Below are 22,938 nucleotides of genomic sequence, written 5' to 3'. Positions count from 1 at the left end.
CCTCGGGACCTACGGTACGGTTTCTCAACGTGATGAGATGTACTTGCGCCTTTGGGTTGGTTTCAGTATTGCTGGGTAACGCGCCTTGTGGTCTCTTGGAGAAATTTTGAGCTAGTTGATTTAGTTGTTTTTCAATGTTTTGAATACTAGCTTGTTGATTTCTAAAGTTTGATTCCATTTGTTGAAATCGATCTGAGTTTTTCTTTTCGGTGTTGGAGATGAGGCATGAGATAGTATCTTCAAGCCTCTCTCGTCCCCCTTGTTATTGTTGAGAGAAATTTTGTGACTCGTTTCTTGGTTGTTGAAAGTTTGTTCGTTGGTTTTGATTTTGTTGGTTACTACTACTGTCGGGTTCTCTCCAACCAAGGTTAGGGTGGTTATGCCCTCCTTGGTTGTAGGTACCTGTCGGAGGACCTGACGGCCTAGGTCTATTATCAATGTAGTTTACCGTTTCTGTTTGACTATCCATTTCTTTCATACAACTCCAATTTTCATGTGGTCCACCACACCCTTCACAAGCCATAACCGAGGCCATTTTTGCCATTTCTAACTTTTTGATTTTTGAAAAGAGGGCCTCGACTTGGGCTTGTAAAGAGGTGCTTTCGTCAACCTTATGGGCGCCCAGGGCAATAGATTTTGTGCCTCGGGGAGTGTGCCACTGAAAATTGTTTTGATCAATTTCCTCAATTTGATTATAAATTTCATTTGGGCGACGATTACCTAGAAGTCCCTCGGAGCTAGAGTCAAGTGTTTGTCTTGTGTGTGGCAACAACCCATTATAGAAAGTGGATACTTGTTGCCATACCACAAGACCATGATGAGGGCACTTTCATAGTAGCTCCTTGAACCTTTCCCAAGTTTCATATAAGGATTCCCCGTCCTCTTGTGAGTATGTATTAATTTCAGTCATTAACTTAGCCGTTTTAGAAGGAGGGAAATACTTATACAAAAACTTTTGGGCTAGTTCATCCCAGGTGTTTACCGGTCCAACTGGGAGGGTGTTAAGTCAAGCCTTAGCTCGGAGGCGGATGTCATTTGATGCTCCGTTGATCCAAAAAGTATCACATATTTCCAAAAAGTTTGTAATATGTAAATGGGGATCTTTGTCCGCAAGCCCGTGGAAAGTTGCGGAGTTTTGGAGCATTTGAATCAAATGTGGCCGAAATTCGAAGTTGTTGGCATCGACATTCGGTGCATTGATAGAGGCCCCGAGATTACCTACCTTGGGCCGTAGGTAATCCATTAGGGTACGTTGATCCGCCATTGGAAGTGGGTCCCCCGAAACTTTCTCTTGGTTTTTAGCTTTAGGTCTTTTTCTTAGAAAGTGTTCAGGTTCGTCTAGAGGTTCTTTTATGTCTTTATTTGAACTGGAGCTCTTGCACTGCGTAGGAAGTTCAGGTGCGGCGCCTGGGTTCCAAGTCCTGGAATAAAAAAAAACAAAGAAAAAGTGTTGGTCAGAAGTTTCACCACGGCCTCGTGCTCAGCTGAACACGGCCCGTGGTCGGAGTTAGAGTGATTGTTTTCCGGATCCCTGTTACTGGAGAGTTCAACACGGCCCCGTGCTGCACCAACACGGCCCCGTGCTCAACTCTCTGTAACTCAAAAAATAAAAACTGCCAGTAACAATTTTGGGCACGGCCCGTGTCCGACCAGGCACGGCCCCGTGCTGTAGTCTACAGAAACTGAAAAATTGAGAAAAATCCTAAAAAAACAGAAAAATAAGAAAAACAATTAGGCCGTTGATTACTAACTTTCTTAAAATCCTTGTGTCCCTGGCAACGGCGCCAAAAACATGATGTGTGTGTAGCGTTATATGTTTTTGTTATATTTTAAGCCCATTTTTAACACTTTTGTCAAGTTTTAAATTTATAAAACACGATATTCTACTAACACTAAACACACATATGGGCAAGTGCATCCATCGTGAGCGTAGTATAGCGTTGGTAAGATACCGAGGTCATCCAAGGACACAAGAGCTTTTAGTACCGGTTTATCCTCAACGACTAATCAAATCAAAATTTTAGAAAAAGGTTTTAAACATGAAAATAAAAACTAAAAATGCTGAAAAATAAAATAAAAATAAAAACAGATAGACAAGATGAATCACTTGGATCCGACTAGCCTTTAGTGTAACCTTTGATGATTTCCGCACTTTTGCACTTTTTAAGAGATTATCTTAGTTAATGTGGTAGGCCCCACTTTTAAAGGTGGCGTTACCCTAGACTAAGTGGTTTGAGTCAGCAGGGATACAATCCCAAGTAGCCGGGTTAATGTATTAATAGTAGTTTACATATGAGGGGATCAAGCCATTCGCACCCCCGCCATCCAATACCAGTGGGTATTGAAGGAGGTCCTAGTAAGCTTGACCTAGGTCATTGCAGGATCTATACACTAAACAAGGCAAGAACCTTACCAAACCATTCCTTTAACCCCCGACCAGGTAGCCAACATATCTCTATATAGACCGTAGAGATATGAATGGTGTAAATCTTTTATTTTATATAGACAATAAAATAACGCCAAAACACCACGGACAAATGATAAGGAAGTTTCACCTTCAACATAAGAAACTAGTTATTAAAGTCATTAATACAAAACCAAATAAAAAGTGCGAAAAGATTAAAAATCAGAAGTATTACACTAAATGTTTGTCTTCACCTAGTGATGTAAGAGACTTAGGCAAACATGGCCTTTGATTGTCAAGAAGTCCTACTATCAATCTTGGATCCCGAGACTACTACACACACTCTAAGATGGATGATGGATGATGGTGGTGGATGAGGGTTGTAGTGGTGGTGGAGTGTGGGTGAAGTGGGAGAGAGGTGGTTTGCCAAGGGATGCCTTTGAAGTGAACCAAACACCCCTATTTATAGCCTACACAAACGCCCGGACACGGCCCCGTGTCCATCCTTTTTCTCTTTCTTCATTAATTTCAATTGTCTGCATTAGCTCCACATGCCCCCGTGTTTACTGGGCACGGCCCCGTGTGCAGAAGCGTATCTATACTATCAAGATTTGCTTGGATTCTGCGAATCTTTGCGTTGACCACGTCCCGTGTTGAGCTGACCACACCCCCGTGTCGGGAATAGAAGCTTCTATAGCTTTGTCTTTTCTGCAGACAACTGGCCACGCCCCCATGTCCGCTGGGCACGGGGCCGTGGTCAGCCTTCTGTTCTCTTGTTTTTGCTTGGGAAGATGCTGTCGAGGGGTCGGGCATGCCATGTTTATTCCCTTTCTTTGTATTTATGCTAGATTTGGCTGCATATTTGTTTCTTTTGTTCAGTTAAGCTCATTTGGTCCTGAACATACAAAAGAAAGACAAAAGCACACTTTTTCCAACATTAGTACTGAAAAAGGGTTAGTTTTATGCCTCAATTGATGTAATTTGTATGTTGTATTTTACACACATTAGCTCTATTTCTCTGCTACGGTTCTTGGTTTAAAGTAAAATGAGTGTTAACTCCTGATCAGGCTTATCTAATACTCATGATAAATGATTAATCGGCTAAGTGGGAGAATCTAAGATTAAATATATTATTACTGTAATATTTAATCTTGTAGCCATATAATCATTTATATTATATATATCAAAATGTATTATAACCTATTATATAATTAGTTGGTAATTGTTGATGGACCATATTCTATACAATCTTAAAGGACAAAGTCGGTGGGTTTCCCACCGGCTTTGCCTCCTTGCCCCCCATATTTTCATGATAGTACAATTTTAGCTCCTTGACTTTGTAACCTTCAAAGTTTCATAAAATGACAAATTTAGTCCCTAAACCTTCTACTTTGAATTTTCAAAACCACAACCTCATCTTTCAAACTTTACCAGCACCAACCATCTACTTTGGTTTTCCACCATCACCCCCTTAGCTCTTACATAGTTATGCACCAAACCTCTTCTTTTACATTTCCACCAACACCCTCTCATCTTTTACACATTTCCGCCACAACCCCTATACTTTTACACTTTGTCTTTTTTAGACTTTGTTTTTTACCCCTTGCACTATTACTCCATTTTTACACCCGCACAACTTTAAAAAAACTGCAATTGTAACCCCTAGACTACAACTCCTACTTTTGCAAATGCCAATGCATTGTGTTTTACATTTTTTTGTAATTGTCTTTTACGCACTGCATTTTACGAATTGTGTTTTGTCTTACTATATGTTTCAACCCGTCGCGCGCCACCGCAAAGCGCGGCGGGCAAAATACTAGTTACCCTTATTAACTAATTAGATTTCCTCTTGGGTGTATATATAAGGAGATAACTAGAGAGCTAAAAGGAGAGACAATAATCATAACATCATTAACATCAAAATCGCCCATTTCTCTCCATCCGAATTCCCCTTTCATTCGGCTCATCACCATCATAACTTTACACCCTAAGGAGGAACCAGATCATCCTGACAAGTATGTCAAACTCAATGGCTGCATCTCTGACTGGATTCTCTGCTGGCCTATCTGCTATCACAGGTATTTTTTTATATTTTCCATCATGTTTAAACAGAACTGATCAACACCTTATTCTTGATTTGAGTTTTTTTAACTAATGTATTTTGGGGTAACTTTGTAGAATAGTAACCAAGTCTTAAAAGTGTTCCAATTAGGTCACTCAAGTTTCAAAAGTGTTCCAATCAGGTCACTCAACATTCATTCTTCATTAAAATTAAGTGTTTTTTCATCCAATTCATAGGTAACGGCGGTGATGTGGATTTTTGTTTCTTTTTCTCTTTTATTTGATGATAACTAGAGAGCTAAAAGGAGAGGCATCTAGCTCGTTGCATCTAGCTCTTTTTCTTTTTCTCGTTGCATAAAATTAAGTCTTTTATTTTTTGTTTCTTTTTCTTTTTCTCTATGTAGATGCCTCGTTGATATATATATATTTTATTTTTTTTAAAGATAAGAGTTAAAAATTTGTTTGGTTAATTATAGTTCTCTCGATTCTAAACGTCTCATATCATCCAATCGTGTATTAAACTAAAAGAAAATGGCATCCGTTGGTCGGTGACTGAACTTTCAAATTCTTAAGTACCATCAAGCTTAACAAATCATTTCCAATATACAATGTATCACCAACCAATGGATCACCTTTTTCTTTTAGTTTATTCTTGTTAATTTTTATTTAAAAAAAACATGTTTTATATGCTTCATAAGTCATAACGTAATACAAAAGACTTGTATCATTTAGGTTACTTATTGTTTTCTTTGTCACACACAAAAACCAAGTATTATTGCATTGTAATATAGAAATCATTTGTCAATCAACCTATTATAACTATTTGTAGTTAAAGGCTACCAACATGTTTTTGTTTACACATAGAATACACTTTAAAGACACAAATAAGACAGAGTTGAATTCTCTAATGACATGGAAAGTTTCTAGACCAACAGTTCATACAACTGAAGTTGTAAAATATGTTGGATACAAATGCGAATCTTATGCGAATCATGTGAACATCAAATTAAGTGGCATAAGGAAAAATTAGTGCCATAAGAATTTTCGCAAAGACCTATGATTGATTATGAGGAGACGTATTATCCAGTGGTAGATGCATTGACTTTCTATTATTTTATTAGTCTGCTAATATAAAGAAAGAATTGATATGCGTCTTATGAATGTTATGTATCACTTGATACTGAAAGTTTACATGAAAGTACTGAAGGATTGAATTATGTAAGTCATGTAAAGTAAGTTCTCGAAAACAATGTGATCATTGTATACATATTCAGATTTGAATGCATTATGATTATTTTACATGTTGGATATAGTTGGAACACCTGATGGGTTTCTTAACGCAATTAAGTGCTTAGAAGTTTAATTAAAACATCTTATTGATATCTCAATAAATAGTGTACACGCATGGTACAATATGGATTTCAGAACTAAAAGCAAGTGTTCATGACATTTTTGCGTATGATATAGAAATCAATGAGGAGGCTTATGTAACAGAACTCCTAAAGAGTGTATGCAGATACGTTGTTTTTCAAAGTGGAAAGAAATATGTGAATGATTGTAAATGCCTCAAGCATTGATTTCAAAACCTCAACAATGTATATATATAGTATAGACTAAAATAGTGGATTCAAATATGGTATAATCGACTTACTCATTTAATGATGAGCTCATAAAGGAGAGAAATACATATGTTGTAATTAATCCATCTGTTTTTTCACTAAAAGAACAATGTGAGGTTTATAAGTATTATAACATATGTTGATGACATCATTAAATCTTTTGAAAAGATAACAAAATGAGCTCAGATATTAAAGCAAGGATTTGCAAATTAAAGATGGTAATGCAACTTTATGGCTTGATATGTAGAACAAGCATTTGCACAATTATCCATCAATCATAATACATCTAGAAGATGTTGGACATTTTCGTGCGGGTAAAGCTGTAGATATAATGTTGTCCAGTTAGTAGATATTGACAATGACTCTTATATCAAAGAAGCAAAGATCATTGGTCCAATATACAATAATTAAATACGAATTGTATTTATATATCTTGCTAGTTATACACGACTGTATATATCATTGAATACATTGACAAGATATAACTCGTCTATAGTCTATAGTGAAGAGACAATGTAATGGGTAAAACATATATTTTCTATACCTTTAAGGTACAAAAGATATGGGTTGATATTTTACTAACCCGTCAAAACAAGTTTGGCCAGTTTTTTATAAGTGCAGATGTAACACCCTAGTTACTAATTAACAATTTTATATGTAAACGCCAACAATTAGATGTGTAGTTAAGCCTATACATACTATAAAAATACGAATTTATTAAAACTTTTACAATTCATAAGTTATTCTACATAACGTGGTTGAATTCGTTGTTTAAAATTTACAAAGTGTTAAAGTGCGGAAGCATGTATCTATATTGTGTTCGGTCCTTCGTCGAGCTTGATCGTCTTCCGGCATCCAAAATGTACCTACATTTCATAAACACGAAATGCTTTAGTCTTACGGGCTTTAAAACGTGTCCAAACGAGTCCGGGAAACCATTGATTCCAAAAACAAAAATTTGAAAGTGACCTCCACCGTAACTTACGGTGGCGGCCTCTGTAATAAAATTTTCCTACCGTACAACAGTAGGCAACCACCGTAAATAATTCAGCTCCACCGTAACTTACGGTGGCACCGTAAGTTACGGTGGCCCCTGCATTCAGCCTTTCCATTTTGCCGTAATTGACACGAAATCTTTCGTATCTTTAAATTTGCTTGTCCGTTTGACCTACCATTTCTTCCTACATGTTTGTAATTTGATTCTCCATCATATGGAGTTAAAGTCCGACATCCGGCTTAATAAATTTTGAGACTTTTATGCATTCGGCTTATTACCTTTTTACAAGATTTTGACCCATCTACGCTTAAATGCATATTTCGACCCGTTAGAGATAATTTAATCATTTAAGTTTAAATCCCACTCTCTACTTTCACATGTCATTTTTCTACATTAAGGTATTCACATATCTTCCACCAAATTTACGCGTACCTGGTGCGGGTCAAAGTATTGACCCGTTTTAATACCTTGCCTTAATAATTTGCTGATTCATAGCCACGTAAATTCCATAAGCCGTTTTACCCTGTGAGCATTAGACTCGACATGCACTTGTAAGTCGTCAAATGGTGTTAACATTACCATTTGACCTGTTTAGTCTAAACGACCAACATTTTGCACTTATATTTGAATGGTCTTTATTTACCATTTCATTATTTAACCCATTTCGCCCCTTTTTGCCATTAAACATGGTTTTTATCCTTTTATTCGTCCCGACCTGTATCATTTCGTGTCGGAACCCATATTTCGGATATAACCTTGGCCGTGTTTATAATCTATAAAGTAAATACGTATCCTAAAAAAAGTGTAAGCTTTACTTACCCCGCGTCCGCGCAAACATTCTTCGCATCCATGATCCGTTTGACCCGTTCCTTTTCAAGCTCCCACCTAGCTTGTTTAGAGTCAACTATATCATAACATCCATAAGATGGTTAGATTGGTCATTCTATATAATGGCCATCACCCTATGGACCCCCTTTTTTTTTACACACTTATAAATTAAAGCATGCCATATATTCAACAACTAGTTTCATACCATAATTATTTTCATTCACTAATCGTTTGACCCGTTAGTGAAATTACTTATATAACAAGTTAGTAAGTGATTTTAAACACTTTAAGCATGTCACATAAAGTGCTATTTGTTCCTAACAATAAATACTTCATGACTAAACAAGTATACGCAATCATATGCCTTTTCCGGATTAATAATAACATTATTAATGTGCAGCGATTTTTCTATTCAGCTGCTGTAATCGACCATTATGACCCATTTAAATTCCGAACAAGATTAACATGTTCAAAAATGGATCGTAGAAAACTTCAATACCTTCGCAAGCATATAAGGTACACCTTCTAACGAATTTTCTATGATTTTATATGATTTTTATAAAATCAGCACAGCAACTATATTTTCATTTTTCAATCAGCTTTTAAGTTTTCTGAACAGCAATTTTAATCACATTTTTGACCTCTTTAACAACCACATTTGTTTCTTATGATTGAAAACAGTAAAAATTTACTTCATAAGCTTTCCGAAAAGGTATAGAACACCCAAATCGGATAAACGGTTGATTTTATATGATTTTTTTAAGATTAGTCAAAATCCATATAAAAAGCTATGGAAATCATGTTTAGGTTCCTTTCAAATTCGACCCAAACCACCAAATGCAACCTATTTCCATGGCTATAACCCTTATTAAACTCTTGGTAATGGTTAGAAACCTATAACACAGTGATTGTAGGCTAAGAGATGTCAAAAATATCATCTATTTCAGCACTTTAGTTTTCATTTAGGCATTTTAACAAACACCTAGTGTGCAAGATTCGTATACTTATTTTGTCAAGTTCTTGATTAACTTCCAACCAAGCTTCAAGCATCAATTTCAAGCCCTTATGTCTAGTGTTTATAAGTTACAACTAGAACTTGCATTACTTACCTAATGTTCATCTATTTTAACACTATAATTCTAGTGTTCATCCCATATTCATAGAACCCACTTAGCACCTACATAACTAGTTAACCAAAATACTAATTTATGGTGCTAAATTAGCGAGTTTACATCTAGGGTTTGTTTTCAAGAAATCATACAACACTAATTCAACCATAGCCTCTCTAATCCATACATAATTCGCGATTATGAAGATTACTCAAATATTACAACTTCACAAATCATCAAATATTTACATACCTTATGATCCTCACGACTAGGCGATCACGAATTTGTAATCATGCAGACGATTCGGGCTTGATTTGAGCTTCGATTTGGAGGATTTGCTGAACTAGGGTTTGAGCTCTCTCCTGGCTCCTTCTTCTGATCGCGCATACTACACACATGTATGTGTGTTTTCTTTTCGTTTTTTTTATTCAAGTGTTTTAATAAAACACTTCTCTAGTTGCCCATGTTTAGCCCCTCAAGTTTAGAGATTCATAAATGAAACTATAACCCATAGTTTATTTTTTAGTTACTCATTACTAACTAGGTTAATTTTACCTAGTTAACTTAGTGGGTTCCGGGAGTTAAAACCCGTTTTATTTTAAGTCCCGTTAAATCGGGCCTTTTATCCATTCTATTTTCCTGGAAGCTCTTATTCACCTTTAATCAATATTAGGATTATTCACTTGATTCCTAATATTTTCCGGTTTACTTTTACCGCTAACGGTACTTTCCCCGTCTTTAGTATTAACGGGGTTTAATTTCCAAACCTGTTTTCGGGGTGTTACAAGTCTACCCCCCTTAAAGAGGATTCGTCCTCGAAACCTTTTCTTGCTTAATTCACCGAGTTCAAACTCAATGCATTTGATCCGAGAAATCTTTTAAACGTTACTTTTACTTTGACTAATTGTTAGTATTACCAGAAAAGTATGGCAATATCCTTTTGGTTACTAATTGTCTACGTATCTCATAGTACATAGTGCAATCTTGAAATAGCGTAACCTCGTTATTTCCACTAGTCCGGTTAACTTAGCGATATTCATCGCTTTCATATACTATCAAATTATTTATGAATCCGTCGTTTTGACCCGTTTAAAGGTCCTTGGTGAAATCTTTCACTTTTAGCAACTATTCTTTTGTTCATGAACTTATAGCTTTATGATCCCTCAAATAAGTGATCAATATTTTCTGTTAGTGAGGTCTCATGGGCCGTCACTTTATCTCTTCGATCTATATACCTTTGTTGTTTACTTGACCGAGTCGCCAAACGTTGGCCACTTAGTCACATAGGTTTATAAATTATGTTTATTCTACATTACTCTTCGTAGTGAATAACGTGTTAAACAATTTCTTAATTTGGGTTTCGACCTTAACCGATCTCACTAACTAGATTTATCAGTCCAGTTACTTTGTACCCATCACTCGGGTCATAATATGATTACTTCACATTACTTCTCTTGACCGTGATCGCGTCACGTCATGTTTAGGTCTATTCCAACCTTTCTTTTCAAATGTATCGTCTTGCACTTATCAGTGTCAAGACTTATATCTTTCATGCCTATTACATATTCGTCTATCAGAATTCATATTCGTAAAAACGTCATTTCTTGCAAAAACCGGAGTTTTAGTTTAGCATTTTCCTTTTAACTTTTGTCAATTATCCATATCAAGGAAATTGATAACTCATAATTTATTGTTTTCCGTTCTTACTTTATGCGGGGAATCGTAACAAATTCCCTCACCTTACACTATTGACCCGTAGGTTCCTTCACTTAACCTCGTAGGCTATTTCCTTATGTTTTCACCTCTTTAAGGTGAGACCCTTATGATCCTTTTGCTTTAATTCATATCCCGCAGGTTATGATGATCCCGTAGATCATCTTTTATTCAAGTCTTTATTCAAATATGTATACATTTATATATGCATATGGCATTAAGGCACCCCCTCTTATGTTTTAGAATTATTCACGTTTACTTTTTGGATTTCGTTTGACCTTGACCGTAGTCTAAGGCTACATTGTTTTCTTTCGAATTATCCTTCCGACTCCTTGACTTCTAACGTCAATTACACGTCGGTTTGCCCTACACTTATTGTTAACCGATTCTTACCTATACTTCTTTACGTCCCATTACCCGGGTTCTTTTATTCTAATGTTTTTAACACCTTTAACTCATTTACATAGGTTTACTAATATTTCGCACTTTTTTTTTTTTTGATTCGTGCTTACTTACTTTAGCAAGAGTCATCCTTTTTTTTTAAATTTTGTTTGACTTGTTCGTGTGAAAATTTCTATCACTTATAAATGTCAAACTTCAATCTTTGTTCGACCCGTTCAACTTTAAAATAGTTGAGCGTAATTCATCAAAATTTCTATTTGCCGTTATCTTATCGTCCTTTGGTCATGACCCAAAACCCGAGTCTTTTGACTTTCCATGCGCGTTCCTGTTTCTCAGTCTACGCATGTGTTTAAATCCTTACCCACCAACCGGGTGTTTTACCGAAGTCGTTATTATTGCAACCCTTACGGTATGCATTATGACTTCGTTTCGCTTTTATATTCCTACTTTGTTCTCAAATTTGGTGTTTTACAAAATCGGCCCGTTAAGAGTCTTATTTGCATTCTTCGGGTTCGAGTGTAAGTACACTACCTCCCAATGCATATCTTGATCATTTTACATGTTTATATTCTTCGGGTTCGAGTGTAAGTACACCCACTCCCAATACATGTCTACATCATTTTACATGTTTGCATTTTCCGAGTTTGAGTGTAAGCACACCCCCTCCCAATACATGTCTACATCATTTTACATATTTGCATTTTCCGGGTTCGAGTGTAAGTACACCCCCTCCCAATACATGTCTACATCATTTTACATATTTGCATTTTCCGAGTTCGAGTGTAAGTACACTACCTCCCAATGCATATCTTGATCATTTTACACGTTTATATTCTTCGGGTTCGAGTGTAAGTACACCCCCTCCCAATACATGTCTACATCATTTTACATGTTTGCATTTTCCGGGTTCGAGTGTAAGTACACCCCCTCCCAATACATATTCTGATCATCTTACGTGTTTCTTTGTCCCTTCACTCGGGCTCATTATCTTAATGTAATACGCTTCCGTCACTCGGCTGTGCGTTTACATTATTATCAAATATTTTGCTCACTTGACTCTTTTGGGTACTTTTTAATTTGTCCCATTTACCCCGTCCTTACTACATCAGATATAATGTGTCCGCTATAAGAAACTCATGGTATCATATGCCACTACTTACTTGGCCAGAGTAAGCGATTAACACATGAGATACACGACCTTTTTATAGTTTTCACATCACACCCCATGTAAGTAACACCTCTATTTAGTTTTCTTGGAGATAATATCCTGGATAGGTATTCTATTCAGGTTTCTCAAGTTTCTAATTTACATATGCGACAATCATTCTTTACATGTTTGTTGCACATTGCTAATTGCGCGATTATATTTAAAAGCACGCACCTGATAATGCTTGCCCCGACGGGCGTTTCTTGCCATTAACCTTGTTCGCGGTCTTTACGCGATTTAGTCCTTAGTGAGCATGTTCCTCTCGTCATGCCTCGGACTGTTCCTCTATCACATCTTTAATTTGTTTAACCTTTGTCATCTTTAAACGCAAGTGTCCTTCAATCAAGAGATTCACAAAAGTTAGTAATGTCAACTTTACTAAATGCCCGTATCATAATACAAGACTTTTGTACTATACGTGTCAACACGCGTAACTTTGTCAACTACATTTATCGCTTAATTGAGGTAACGTGTATCACACGATAACCCCATGTGTTGTTTACAACACTTTAGCATGCTAAACTATTAGCATAGATGTACTTACCGGATTTGCGATCAAGCCTCGAACCGAACACCAATCTTTGTCAAAAGCATAAGGTTTAAGTCCAAGCATGGTTTTCCCCACCATACTTGAATCTCTTAAACCAGGGCTCTGATACCAACTTGTAACACCCTAGTTACTAATTAACAATTTTATATGTAAACACCAACAATTAGATGTGTAGTTAAGCCTACACATACTATAAAAATACGAATTTATTAAAACTTTTACAATTCATAAGTTATTCTACATAACGTGGTTGAATTCGTTGTTTAAAATTTACAAAGTGTTAAAGTGCGGAAGCATGTATCTATATTGTGTTCGGTCCTTCGTCGAGCTTGATCGTCTTCCGGCATCCAAAATGTACCTACATTTCATAAACACGAAATGCTTTAGTCTTACGGGCTTTAAAACGTGTCCAAACGAGTCCGGGAAACCATTGATTCCAAAAACAAAAATTTGAAAGTGACCTCCACCGTAACTTACGGTGGCGGCCTCTGTAATAAAATTTTCCTACCGTACAACAGTAGGCAACCACCGTAAATAATTCAGCTCCACCGTAACTTACGGTGGCACCGTAAGTTACGGTGGCCCCTGCATTCAGCCTTTCCATTTTGCCGTAATTGACACGAAATCTTTCGTATCTTTAAATTCGCTTGTCCGTTTGACCTACCATTTCTTCCTACATGTTTGTAATTTGATTCTCCATCATATGGAGTTAAAGTCCGACATCCGGCTTAATAAATTTTGAGACTTTTATGCATTCGGCTTATTACCTTTTTACAAGATTTTGACCCATCTACGCTTAAATGCATATTTCGACCCGTTAGAGAGAATTTAATCATTTAAGTTTAAATCCCACTCTCTACTTTCACATGTCATTTTTCTACATTAAGGTATTCACATATCTTCCACCAAATTTACGCGTACCTGGCGCGGGTCAAAGTATTGACCCGTTTTAATACCTTGCCTTAATAATTTGCTGATTCATAGCCATGTAAATTCCATAAGCCGTTTTACCCTGTGAGCATTAGATTCGACATGCACTTGTTAGTCGTCAAATGGTGTTAACATTACCATTTGACCTGTTTAGTCTAAACGACCAACATTTTGCACTTATATTTGAATGGTCTTTATTTACCATTTCATTATTTAACCCATTTCGCCCCTTTTTGCCATTAAACATGGTTTTTATCCTTTTATTCGTCCCGACCTGTATCATTTCGTGTCGGAACCCATATTTCGGATATAACCTTGGCCGTGTTTATAATCTATAAAGTAAATACGTATCCTAAAAAAAGTGTAAGCTTTACTTACCTCACGTCCGCACAAACATTCTTCGCATCCATGATCCGTTTGACCCGTTCCTTTTCAAGCTCCCACCTAGCTTGTTTAGAGTCAACTATATCATAACATCCATAAGATGGTTAGATTGGTCATTCTATATAATGGCCATCACCCTATGGACCCCCCTTTTTTTTACACACTTGTAAATTAAAGCATGCCATATATTCAACAACTAGTTTCATACCATAATTATTTTCATTCACTAATCGTTTGACCCGTTAGTGAAATTACTTATATAACAAGTTAGTAAGTGATTTTAAACACTTTAAGCATGTCACATAAAGTGCTATTTGTTCCTAACAATAAATACTTCATGACTAAACAAGTATACGCAATCATATGCCTTTTCCGGATTAATAATAACATTATTAATGTGCAGCGATTTTTCTATTCAGCTGCTGTAATCGACCATTATGACCCATTTAAATTCCGAACAAGATTAACATGTTCAAAAATGGATCGTAGAAAACTTCAATACCTTCGCAAGCATATAAGGTACACCTTCTAACGAATTTTCTATGATTTTATATGATTTTTATAAAATCAGCACAGCAACTATATTTTCATTTTTCAATCAGCTTTTAAGTTTTCTGAACAGCAGTTTTAATCACATTTTTGACCTCTTTAACAACCACATTTGTTTCTTATGATTGAAAACAGTAAAAATTTACTTCATAAGCTTTCCGAAAAGGTATAGAACACCCAAATCGGATAAACGGTTGATTTTATATGATTTTTTTAAGATTAGTCAAAATCCATATAAAAAGCTACGGAAATCATGTTTAGGTTCCTTTCAAATTCGACCCAAACCATCAAATGCAACCTATTTCCATGGCTATAACCCTTATTAAACTCTTGGTAATGGTTAGAAACCTATAACACAGTGATTGTAGGCTAAGAGATGTCAAAAATATCATCTATTTCAGCACTTTAGTTTTCATTTAGGCATTTTAACAAACACCTAGTGTGCAAGATTCGTATACTTCTTTTGTCAAGTTCTTGATTAACTTCCAACCAAGCTTCAAGCATCAATTTCAAGCCCTTATGTCTAGTGTTTATAAGTTACAACTAGAACTTGCATTACTTACCTAATGTTCATCTATTTTAACACTATAATTCTAGTGTTCATCCCATATTCATAGAACCCACTTAGCACCTACATAACTAGTTAACCAAAACACTAATTTATGGTGCTAAATTAGCGAGTTTACATCTAGGGTTTGTTTTCAAGAAATCATACAACACTAATTCAGCCATAGCCTCTCTAATCCATACATAATTCGCGATTATGAAGATTACTCAAATTTTACAACTTCACAAATCATCAAATTTTTACATACCTTATGATCCTCACGACTAGGCGATCACGAATTTGTAATCATGCAGACGATTCGGGCTTGATTTGAGCTTCGATTTGGAGGATTTGCTGAACTAGGGTTTGAGCTCTCTCCTGGCTTCTTCTTCTGATCGCGCATACTACACACATGTATGTGTGTTTTCTTTCTTTTTTTCTTTTTTTTATTCAAGTGTTTTAATAAAACACTTCTCTAGTTTCCCATGTTTAGCCCTCAAGTTTAGAGATTCATAAATGAAACTATAACCCATAGTTTGTTTTTTAGTTACTCATTACTAACTAGGTTAATTTTACCTAGTTAACTTAGTGGGTTCCGGGAGTTAAAACCCGTTTTATTTTAAGTCCCGTTAAATCGGGCCTTTTATCCATTCTATTTTCCTGGAAGCTTTTATTCACCTTTAATTAATATTAGGATTATTCACTTGATTCCTAATATTTTCCTGTTTACTTTTACCGCTAACGGTACTTTCCCCGTCTTTAGTATTAACGGGGTTTAATTTCCAAACCTGTTTTCGGGGTGTTACAGCAGAGAATGTAACAAAACACAATTACAGATCTTATGATATTTGTTTACAAGAAGATGAACTAGAAGGCTCATATGAAAATCATACAACCTTGCTCAACATAAAGGATTGTACTTCAAGGGATCAAGCGACATTTCATTTGATACAAAAGCTTTGAGCAACTTTCAAGGAAGATTGAGTCACGTCACTAAAAGTCTACATATCCAAATGAGGGGGAGTATCATACAAGTTGCACTCTTTTTTCTTTGACTAAGTTTTGTCCCATTGAGTTTTCTTAGTAAGGTTTTTAATGAGTCAACATACATAATCCAGAAGTATTAGGAGAAGAAATTACGCGCTGCACTCTTTTTCCCTTAGCTGAGGTTTTGTTCCACTTAGTTTTCCTGACAAGGTTTTTAACGAGGCAACATCTCAAAGCGTACGAAGTTGATAACCAAGGGGGAGTGTTATAAATATATTTTATTATGTGATTATCAACTCCTTAAATAGATTGGCTTCTTCTCCAAGACTTTCTCTCTTATATATGTTCATTGTATTCCTTTGTAACAAACACACCTCAATCAATAATATTAATCTCCTTATCCTTGTTATTCTCCCATATTCTTTTGCTATTAGACTAGTTTCACAACACTAAGATATTTAAGTGTCGGTAATTATCGATGAAACAAAAATACAAAATAAAATAAAAACTTACATCTTAAATCTTAATCTAATAATAGAGCAATAGAATGAATAGTGACAGCCAAGCCTGACACGTCTTCATTGGACCACAGATGAGTAGATTGGTGGCATGTGATGGTAGTGACACGTTTATTTTCACACGCGTGTTAAGGGGTCTTGCTTCCCTAAATTGCCCACATCCACCCACATGCCAAAAGATTTATTATGTACTAGTGAATATATGTAGATTGTCAAACCACACATGTAGCTCGTGAAAATATATATGTAGTTCATACGAGGTATATATATGTAACGAGCTAGATGCCTTGTTGATCTACATATATTTTATTTATTAGTTTTTAAGATAAGAGTTAAAAGTTTGTTTGGTTAATTATAGTTCTCTCTGTATTAAACTAAAAGAAAATGGCATCCTTTGGTCAGTGACGAAACTTTCAAATTCTTAAGTACCATCAAGCTTAACAAATCATTTCCAACAATGTATCACCAACCAATGGATCACCCTTTTCTTTTAGTTTATTATTGTTAATTTTTATTTAAAAAACATGTTTTATATGCTTCATATGTCATAACGTAATACAAAAGACTTGTATCATTTAGGTCACTTATTCTTTTCTTTGTCACACATAAAAACCAAGTATTATTGCATTGTAATATAGAAATCATTTGTCAATCAACCTATTATAACTATTTGTAGTTAAAAGCTACCAACATGTTTTTGTTTACACATAGAATATACTTACGTTTCAAAAAACATAGAATATACTTGATATAGGTATCAGTATCTTTATAAGTTTAATATTAAATAAGGGTCATCATATCGTAAAATTAAAGAAGTAAAATAAATAGGTATTTTATTTGGCTAGGAAGGCTAGTAAGTGATCTTGACCATCCATTTAGTTAATCAAGAGCTAAGATTAAATGAATGAAATTGAAGCAAAAAAAAAAAAGAGGCGCGTGGGTTTGTTAGTGGCATTCTAGTCAATCCAGCACAATAGTTTCTCTCTCCTCCAATTCCCCCTATTTTTTAAACGTTAATAACTTTTTCATACGACATTATTTTTTTATAAAAATTGCACCAAAAAAAGAGCGTTTTTTTATCTTTAAAACGAGTATACTATTGCTATATTTTCAAAAAAAAATTTGAAAACCCAGTTGCGTAAAACGCAATGGAGAAAACTCAGTTGTGTAAAACGCAATGAAAAAAAAAACGTAAAAAACGACTTTTTCTAAAACGCAACGCACCCAAAACACTTAAAAATGTCTTATTTCTAAAACGCAATGGCCAGAAAACACTTAAAAATGTCTTATTTCTAAAACGCAATGACCAGAAAACACTTAAAAATGTCTTTCTAAAACGCAATGGCAAGAAAACACTTAAAAGTGTCTTATTTCTAAAACGCAATGCCTAGAAAACACATAAAAATGTCTTATTTCTAAAACGCAATGGCCTAAAAACACAAAAGAAACTGTTCTCTCGAAAACGAAATGAACTGAATACACATAAAAATGTGTTTACCTAAAACGCAATGAGTAAAAACACTTCAAAAATGTTTTATTTCTAAAACGCAATGACCAGAAACAGTTGTTCACAGAACCAGAAACTGTCTAAAACGCAATGACCAGAAACTGTTGTTCACAGAACCAGAATCTAACTAAAACGCAATGACCAGAACCTGTTGTTTACAGAACCAGAAACACTGTCTACGAATGCAGTTTTGTATGTGAATTGTCTGAACCAGGAAGCAGGAGATAAAAAACATGTTTGTATGTGAATTGTCTCAACCCCAGCCACGGGCTCTGCCCCTTGGACCCCGCCAGGGGCTGCCGCCCCTGGGACCCCGCTACCAGGGGCGCTGCCCCCGGACCCCCGCCAAGATCGTAAAACGCAATGAATAAATCAAAAACCCAGATCGTAAAAATGAAATTAAAGAATTTCTTACATGGATCGAAGTGATTTCTTCAACAATTGACGAAGTTTGAATGATTGAAACACTTATCAACGCTCGAATCGAACGAATCGAGTGATTATCTCCAAAATCACCGGAAAAAACGATTATTGAGATAGAAAGTGAAGAAATGGGTTTTCTTCAAAAAAAAGCTGAAGAACACGTTGATCGAGTGTTTGAATCATTGATTGGTGATGAAAATCGCACTATAATGTAGTGATTATTGAGATAGAAAGTGAATAAATGGTTGAAGATAGTGGGTTTTGAAAATGGTGGGTTTTGAAGTTACTGGGTTTTGAAAATGAAGAAGAAAGGGTTGGATTGACTAAAATACCCTTTTTCTTTATTTTAAATGTTGTCACATGTCTTAATCCTATTGCTTCCTACACTTCCTAGCCAAAATAAACTTCCTATTTGATCTTTTCCCTATAAATGGTTTCATAGACGTTGTGTCTACTTTTTCTACTCGTTTTTCTTAATATTTTTTTAGAGTGAATTGCAAATTTTGTCCTTTATCTTTATACCTAATTTCAGACGTTGTCCTTTATGTTTAAAATTGTTGAGTTTTGTACTTAATGTTTCAAAATCGTGCACGGTTTATCTTTTGGTCCTAACCTAGTTTATTTTTCAGCTAAAATTAGCTCATACAAGGGTAGTTTAGTCTTTTTACATATATATTTAAAAATATTTTACCAAATAAGAAAAAAAATAAATTTTAAAAATAATATAATATATATTTATATAATATGTATATGTGTATATGTATACGCATTTATTTCTCCATCTTTCTACCCTTTCTCTCTCTCTACCTCTCTTTGCCACCGTAAACAACCGTTCCAATCAACCACTAACAACAACCACCCTCCACGACTCTCAACCGTCCCAATCAACCACCAACAACCACCACCCTCCACGACTCTCAACAACCATGACCACCACCACTAGCCAACATCTCCTCCCCACCCCCCCCCCCCCCCCCCCCCCCGCGGCCACCACAACCATAAAACAACCACCACCAAAACACATCCACATCCACCTCCACTAACCCCCTTCGACCACAACCGCACCTCCTCACCATTAGCCCACTGATTCAACCCTTCGATTAAACCTTCCCCCACATCCTTCACCCTAGCCCTCCACCAAATCACCATGAACATGTACCACCACCGTAACCGCCTAGAATATGTACAACAAACCTGTTTAATCATTCACCTTCAACAAAATCAAACAAGCTGCAGAATCCCCAATAATCTTTCTCAATGTAGATGCACCCTGAATATCCACCCTTAACACAGTATCATACCATTTTGCCATATAATCCCTAAATTTTGAATTTCAAATCCAGCCATCTAATTTCAATAAAAATAAATTTCAAATACAGCAATCTAATTTCAAATCCAGCCACTTAATCGAAGTGGTTGGCGGCGGCGTTTGGCGTCATTCAGGATTTTGTTCTGTTTAGTAGTGGGTAGAGAACAGTGTTGGTGGTTGGCGTCGTTGTTCAGGGATCTGACTGTAAAGAACATGGCGGTGGTGCGTGAGCGGTGAAGAACAATGTTAGTGGTTGGTAGCTGTTGATGGTGGTGTTGGCAGGGGCGGACCTAGAGTGATGGGATAACCTCCGTTGCCCCTTGACGCTCCGACGGTAGTGTAAATTTTGGAAAAAATTTAACCTTTTTTTGGATTTCATTACCCCTTTTTATTGAAACGTTATCCCTATGCGTATAATCTAGATCCGCTACTGGGTGTTGGTGGTGATGGACAGAGTTAGAGAGAATAGGATATGGGTATATAGAGAGAAACCAGGTAGTGGTGGTGGCGGCAACCAGGAAGTGGTGGTGGTGGTGGTGGCGACGACCGGGAAGTGGTGGTGGTTTGAAAGGTAAGAGAGATGTAGGTTAGAGAGGGAGAAGGGAGATAGAGAGTAGGTTAGAGAGAGAGAGAGAGAGAGAGAGAGAGAATACAGATTTGTTTTTTATATGTCTTTTCTCATTATTTACAAAATAGTTTTGGATATTAAAAATTTACACAATAGTCCCTGTAATGGTAAAAAGACAAATATGCCCTCATGTTCATGTCATGTGATCAGATTTAACTAAAAAATAAACTAGGTTAGGGTCAAAGGACAAACCGTGCACAATTTTGAAACATTAAGTACAAAACTCATCAATTTTAAAGATAAAGGATACCGCCTGAAATTAGGTATAAAGATAAAGAACAAAATTTGAAATTCACTCTATTTTTTATAATTATAAATTTTAGTTATAATCATTATAACGATGTTGCTTGCGACTAGAAAAGGGATCAATAGCCTCGCTTTGCATATTGCTACAATATGTGAAAGGGAAATAACAGTCGAGCTAACACAAATGTGGTCGTTGCATCATTTTCTTTCTTAATCCGATATTCATCTTTTTACATGCCAACAAACATCGCAAAAGGGCCTCCCGAGAACCCTCTTAGTTTGGAAAAAAATGAAAAAAAAATAGTGGAAATTTTGTATAATTAAAAAAAAATAGTGAGAATTTGTGAAAAATCTACCAAAAAGAACCTGATGGGAAAAATTCCTGAATCCGTCACTGGAAAAGGGTTATACGGCGAGGCAACCTATTAAAGATTTGCCAACATTTATATATTGATCACATTTCAATCTTCTTAGTTTGTATATACCTATTTGCAGGAAACAAATTGATCATCGAGAACAATTTGTATGCACCAAACAGACCATAAACGTATATGCATCACTAATTAAATAAATAAAAGTTTCTTTATAAGTGTTTGAAAACCTTTAATTAGTTGATCATTCAACGGCATCCAAATGAATGATTTAAAATAATTTGAAAACCTTTAATTAGTTGATCATTCAACGGCATCCAAAGCTTGATATATAATTGTTCTCTTTGTCAAAGATACTTTTATTTAAAAAAAAATAATTATTTCTTTTTACAAGTCTAGAATCACAATCCTCCATATATGTATATTTACAGATATATTGCTTTAAGTTGTAGGCAATTAAAAGTTGAGTGTGACTATTAAATATAAACAACTGTGTTTACTTTGCATGTTTTTTTTTATTTAAAAAAAATATTATTTCTTTTACAAGTCTTGAATCACAATCCTCCATATAAGTATATTTACAGATATATTGCTTTAAGTTGTAGGCAATTAAAAGTTGAGTGTGACTATTAAATATAAACAACTGTGTTTACTTTGCATGTTTTTTTAAGATTTTATAAGTAGTCAAAAGTTATATCGTATAACTGAAACATCCACGTTAGATTTTATAATTTATAAACTTGGATAAAAAATTATCAAGATTTATTAATAAAATAATAACATAAGTTTTGCCATATTGTATGTAAATTTTTAGGTCAATTATTTCCTCTGTATTAATTTGCAAAAAGTGTTTGTGAGTAGAAATTGCTGTAGAATTTTTTACATGTCATTAATGCTTTATGTACAATATGGTGAAGCACAAGTCTTCTTCATTTCCCAATCTAAAGATTTTGTTTTGATTGGTTTACACTTTAGAGCACCAGTCCACTTCTCTCTGTATCTCTATGATCAGCATCACACCAGACACCAGACACCACAACCAGCTCCTATCTTTATTTTCTCGGTATTTTTCACCAAACCGCCGGACTGCAGTTGTTCGTCGACGTCGTTATCCCCCAGTCACGAGTAGCCACCTTTAGCCTCATCGGAACCATCAGAACCATCTACCGCTGCTTGAATCTGGATATTCAACTGGTTGTCTACTTCCGCTGCAATCTCTCTACATGCACTCGCCATCATCGCTCTTAGTTGTGATCAGGACAACCATTGCATCATTGGCCTCCAGATTTGCAGGAATAGTTAGCATACAATCGTTGTCGACTTTTTGGTTGAAACCATGACCACAAAATAACAATGCCGCTGCCTTGGTCGGCTAAGGTTTCTCGCCAATGGGCGGTGATGACGGGGGTAGCCCAAGACTAAATAAAATGACTAAATATGTAAACGCTCAAAGGGTTAAAGGGTTCAACGGTTGAAAAGCTGAGGAGATGAAGTAAAGCAACACGGGAACAGTAAATAAGTCACATCCCCGAACAGCTCCACCAACTCGCTAGCCGCAAAAGCAACGCAGGTCTGCAAGAGCACACGCTATTATCCAGGGGTCAAAGGCTTTAACCCCCAAAAGGGGAAACCCCTCACTACAAGCACAT

The 22,938-nt window shown here is 35.8% G+C and overlaps 2 long non-coding RNA genes and 1 other non-coding gene across 4 annotated transcripts; 1 reads left to right on the top strand and 2 right to left on the bottom strand.

Moving 5' to 3' along the window:
• Positions 1–809: 809 nt before the first annotated feature.
• LOC118485191 lies at positions 810–916 on the top strand. The gene has a single exon (XR_004875496.1). It is a non-coding gene; the product is annotated as a small nucleolar RNA R71 (small nucleolar RNA).
• Positions 917–6,820: 5,904 nt separating this feature from the next.
• On the bottom strand, positions 6,821–12,188 carry LOC110895395. 2 transcript variants are annotated; one of them, XR_002567101.2, is made up of 4 exons: positions 9,271–12,188; positions 7,901–7,985; positions 7,514–7,604; positions 6,821–6,950 (listed from the first exon to the last, which is right to left on the bottom strand). It is a non-coding gene; the product is annotated as an uncharacterized LOC110895395 (long non-coding RNA). The 2 variants fall into 2 exon arrangements; XR_002567100.2 differs by lacking the exon at positions 7,514–7,604 and having other exon boundaries at positions 9,271–12,174.
• Positions 12,189–12,967: 779 nt separating this feature from the next.
• LOC110895396 lies at positions 12,968–15,720 on the bottom strand. The gene is made up of 4 exons (XR_002567102.2): positions 15,569–15,720; positions 14,199–14,283; positions 13,812–13,902; positions 12,968–13,248 (listed from the first exon to the last, which is right to left on the bottom strand). It is a non-coding gene; the product is annotated as an uncharacterized LOC110895396 (long non-coding RNA).
• Positions 15,721–22,938: the final 7,218 nt, after the last annotated feature.

Source organism: Helianthus annuus, chromosome 12 (assembly GCF_002127325.2).
Source record: "Helianthus annuus cultivar XRQ/B chromosome 12, HanXRQr2.0-SUNRISE, whole genome shotgun sequence".
Taxonomy (NCBI): Eukaryota; Viridiplantae; Streptophyta; class Magnoliopsida; order Asterales; family Asteraceae; genus Helianthus; species Helianthus annuus.
The sequence above is the reverse complement of the archived record's forward strand: the minus strand, read 5'-3'. Positions and strand labels throughout refer to the sequence as shown.